Source organism: Bubalus bubalis, chromosome 18 (assembly GCF_019923935.1).
Source record: "Bubalus bubalis isolate 160015118507 breed Murrah chromosome 18, NDDB_SH_1, whole genome shotgun sequence".
In the NCBI taxonomy this organism is placed as follows: domain Eukaryota; kingdom Metazoa; phylum Chordata; class Mammalia; order Artiodactyla; family Bovidae; genus Bubalus; species Bubalus bubalis.
In genome coordinates this window covers 55600250-55605457 of record NC_059174.1, presented here as the reverse complement: position 1 = coordinate 55605457, position 5208 = coordinate 55600250, and positions in this window count along the sequence as shown.

Here is a 5208-nt window from a genome sequence, read left to right as displayed (position 1 = left end):
GGCGGGCGGGCGGGCGGGCAGGCCGCGGCTCCGCCCCAGGCCCCTCCCCTCGCCTCCGCCGGCCTGCGCTCTCGGGGCCGCCTATAGGCTGCAATTACTAGCGCTCAGACACAGGCTCGGCCCCTCCGCCTGTCTCATTGGTCGCTGAACAAAGTCGTGCGGCTCCGATTGGTCCAGCGCCCCGCTATTTCCGCTCGGGAGTGGAGGGAGTGGGGGCGTTGCCCGAGCGACGGGCGGAGTTCAATGACGTACAGTAGGACCGCCCCCTCCGCTCGTCCGGGTGAGGGACCGATTGGATCCGGGGGATCTCCCAGGAGGGAGGGACGGACGCGAAGGATGGAGGGGGCGTGAACTTGCAGAGGCGGGACTCACGTTGACGGAGGCCAATGGGCGGGTAGATCGGCCCCGTGGGCGTCGCGGATTCGCCGGGCCAGTCCTACTCCCGCCCTCGATTGGGCCGGCAAAGGAGGAAGGCTACGATCCGTAGAGAAGGAAGGAGAAAGGGGGGTCGTTACTCGCCTGGGCTGGGATAGGTGGAGCGGCTCCTGCAATTCCCTGCTGCAGAGAAGGAGTTGGGAGGGGCGGGAGAGCGTGAGGTGCTTACTGCGCAAGCGTCTTTCTGTCCCCCTCCCCCTTGTGTTCCCCCTCCTCTCTTCCACCCCCCGGACTCCTTAAATCTTCCAGGGAGCCGTCCCTACCTCCTCCCCTCCCTTCTTCCTTTGCCTTCTCTAACCTAGATGTTGGGACCTAACTTGTCCGGAAGCCTAGTATCCCAGAGCTGAAGAAACAGTAATTCAAGTCTACTCCCATTAAGCAGAGGTTAAAACTGACGTCCAGAGAGGTTGAATGACATGCCCAAGGTCACAGAGATCGGGAGGATTAAACTATATACTAACATTTAACTACTTTCTCATATACAATGGCTTTTTTTGTTGTTGCAACTATAACACCATTAAATAGATATCAAATACAAATTGCGAGTCTTTCCACCAGACTTTGAGTTCTTCCTGAACAAGAAGGGGACCTGGTAATGAATGAAGAACGTTGCATAAGGAAAGCAGTCGGTGAGCCCGCTTTGTTTGACCCAACCAACACCACTTGTCGCGCCAGAGACCTTCCTCGTTAGACTGTATTTGGGGAAGGCAAAACCTCAGAAACTCCAACGCCCCGGGCTATTGAGAAATTTGGGGCAAAGGGAACTGGAAGAGTCCATTCTAGCACCTAGAGGAACTAAGTCCCCCATCAGGCTTTTCCAATATCAGAAGCCTAGTATGCTTGGATTGAGCCTTAGGTGTGTCACGGGTCCGGACACATCCCCTGTGGGAGATGGGGACAGGGCAGAAGAGCCCATCTCCCAGGTTCAATGGATTCGTCCTTTTGGGTTTCCAGGGATGGGGCTTGGGAAAATCTATTTTGGATTCTAGGAGGACAAACATCTGTGGTGTGGGGGGAGGCTGTCTGCCCCTGAAGACTATAGAATGGTCCCATAAACAATAACAACAAATTATTAGGACCAATAGGAATTGGAAAAACTCCTTTTTATGGAAGATACGGCACCCCACTCCAGTACTCTTGCCTGGAAAATCCCATGGACGGAGGAGCCTGGTAGGCTGCAGTCCATGAGGTCGCTAAGAGTTGGACACGACTAAGCGACTTCACTTTGACTTTTCACTTTCATGCATTGGAGAAGGAAATGGCAACCCACTCCAGTATTCTTGCCTGGAGAATCCCAGGGACAGGGGAGCCTGGTGGGCTGCTGTCTATGGTGTTGCACAGAGTCGGACACAACTGAAGCGACTTAGCAGCAGCAGCAGCATGGAAGATAACCTCAAGCAATCCAAGGACTGGAGGAGTCCATGACAAGGGAAGAAGCACTTTTCTTCCTGAGGATAACACCATTAAATATAGATAGATACCAGATAGATAGACAGATAGATAGTAGTGGGTTGGAATTAGTCAGCTTTTCAGGGGATGCAAAGAGAGACATCCAGAGCCGGATGAACAGAATTATGTCCCTAAGGAAGAGGGAAAAGCCACCCTCTTCCTAGACTTCATGGGGATGGATGTGGCACCCCAGACAGGAGCTCATGGGCTCACCAGTGCCAAGTCAGAGCAGCGCCTCCCAAAAGAAATGCAGTGGCAGCCACAGATACAGTCACAAATATGCTCCTCCCGTGTTAAAAAAGTAAAAAGAAAAGGTGAGATGAATCTTAAAAATATATTTCATTTAACCCCATGCACCCAAATATTGGGCTTCCCTGGTGGCTCAGTGGGTTCAATCCCTGGGTTGAGAAGATCCCCTGGAGGAGGGCATGGCAACCCACTCCGGTATTCTTGCCTGGAGAATCTCATGGACAGAGCAGCCTGGCAGGCTACAGTCCATGGGATCACAAAGAGTCGGACACGACTGTGACTAACCATAGCACAGCTGGCCCAGTGGTAAAGAATCCGCCTGCCAATACAGGGGATGTGAGTTCGATTCCTGGGTCAGGGTGATCCCCTGGAGAAGGAAGTGGCAACCCACTCCACTACCCTTGCCTGGGAAATCCCATGGATAGAGGAGCCTGGTGGGTTATAGTCCCTTGGTCACAAAATATTTGGACATGACTTAGCGACTCAACAACAAACAACAACCCAAATATTATGATTTCAACATAGCTGACATATCATCCTAAGTGTCTGAAATCTGGTGTTTATAAACATAGCACATCTCAGTGGAAACTCACCATGTCACAATCGCTCAGCAGCCACGGGGCATTATCAGAGGCAGAAAATTAGAGACCGGATTTGAGCAAGACCATTCTGGGGTGCAAGGGCTCAGCAGGTGACCCTTTGCTAAGTGGTAAGACCATCATGAACAAGCTCATGTGTGGGGGTCTAGATGAGGTTTAGACAAGTCCTTGTTGGTTTCAGGATGGAGCACAAAGAGAGAGAACACGAGGAGTCCCTCGAAGAGCTCACAAGTTGAACTGCAATAGTTTCTGAGATTCTGACCTGAGCAAATCAACTCAATTTTCACCAGAAAAACAGGACTCATCCCCATCTTCCCATTTTGGCAGATGGGCCCACCATCAATCACCCAGGCACTCTCACCAGAAAGGGCCCCGCCGTGTCCTTCACACCAAACCAAAGCCAAAACACACCCCAAAACCAGCCACCCCCTCCCACGGCCACTGCCTCCCCCTGTGCAGACCACCATCACCATCGTCTTTTGCTGGAACCTTGCTGTGACATCCCACGCTGTTTTCCCTGCTTCCATCCTGGCCACTCAGGGTGCTTTTTGCAACATCAATCAGCTGTGTCCTTCCCCAGCTTAAATGCATCAGCCACACTGGCCTCCTCTAGGCAACTCAGACCCTCCAGACTTATTCCTTTGGCTGTCTGATGCAAAGAGTCGACTCATTGGTAAGGACCCTGATGCTAGGAAAGATTGAGAGCAAGAGGAGAAGGGGGCGACAGAGGACAAGATGGTTGGATGGCATCACTGACTCAATGGACCTGTCTCACTCCAGGAGACCGTGAAGGACGGAGGAGCCTGGCATGCTGCTGTCCATTGCAAAGGGTTGGACATGACTTAGTGACTAACAACAACATGAAGACTCATTCCTGCCCACTGCCAACCCTGGCTTTCCCCGCGGCTGGCTTGTCCTTCAGGTCACAACAGAATGGCGCCTCTTCGGAGAGAAATTCCGGATTTAGGGATTTAAAGTGATCTCTCCCTGTTATACTTGCACACATTATCCAGTATTTTTTTTTAATGTGTTTTAGCAATTCCATTCCTGGGCATATATACAGAAAAGACGAAAACTCTCCTTTGCAAAGACAGGTGCACTCCAGTGCTCATAGCCTACTATTTACAATAACCAAGACGCAGAAGCAACCTAATAAATGTCCGTCAACAGAGGAGTGGATAAAGAATATATGATCTATATATACAATGGGATATTACTCAGCTATAAAAAAAGAAGAAAATAATGTCATTTGCAGCGACACAGATGGGCATAAAGATTACCACACTAAGTGAAGTAAGTCAGACAGAGAAAGACAAGTACCGTATGATATCACTCATGTGGAGTCTTATAAAATGATACAGGGGGACTTCCCTGATGGTTCAGTGGTTGAGAATCCACCTGCCAATGTCGGGGACAGGGGTTTGATCCCTGATCCAGGAAGATCCCACGTGACATGGAGCAAATAAGCCCACACGTCGCAACTAGAGAGCCCACATTCTAGAACCTGTGAGTCAAAAAATTTTGAAGGCCGAGAGCCCTAGAGACTGTGGCCCACGACAAGAGAAACCACCGCAATGAGAAGTCCGCACACCGCAGCTGGGGAGTAGCCCCCGCTCTCTGCAACTAGAGAAAAGCCCGTGCAGCCAAAAATTAATTAATTTTAAAAAATGCTACAGGGAATTCCCTGGCATTCCAGTGGTTAGGACTTGGTGCTTTCACTGCTGGGGCTGGGGTTCAATCCTTGGTTGGGGAACTAAGATCCCGGAAGCCACACGGCACAGCTGAAAAAAAAAAAAAAAAACACAAAAATATATGTCAACTTTATTCAATAAAGAAACCATTAAAAAAAAAAAAAGTTGTAGACATCAATACACGTCAACCCTGTTATGGGTTGAATTACATCCTGCAAAAGATGTTCAAGTTCTAACCTGCAATAGCTGTGAATGTGCCCCTATTCAGAAGTAGGGTCTCTAGCAATGATGAAGTTAAGACGCAGTCATCTGGGTGGAAATGGCAACCCACTCCAGTGTTCTTGCCTGGAGAATCCCAGGAATGGGGGAGCCTGGTGGGCTGCCGTCTACGGGGTTGCACAGAGTCGGACACAACTGCAGCGACTAAGCAGCAGCAGCAGCAGCATCTGGATGGGCCCTGATCCAGTATGTGTTCTTAAAAAAGGGGAAACTTGGAAACTGGTCCAGAGAGAAGACAGTGTGAAGAGTCCTAACCCCTGGACCACGACGGAAGTCCTTAGTTTAGGGGGGTTTTAAAACAGCAGAATTCACACAATAAGAGGCTCAAATCCCAGGTACACAAATTGATGAGCTTTGACAAATGTCCACTTTGTCACCCGGTTTTGATTCGCTTCATATCACATTCAGACTTTTTTGGTTTGTTTCTACTGCTTGTCTGTCTGTTCCCTTCCAGCCTCCCATAGAATGTGAGATCCTCCAGCGACCCTCCTTCCAATCCTCATCCT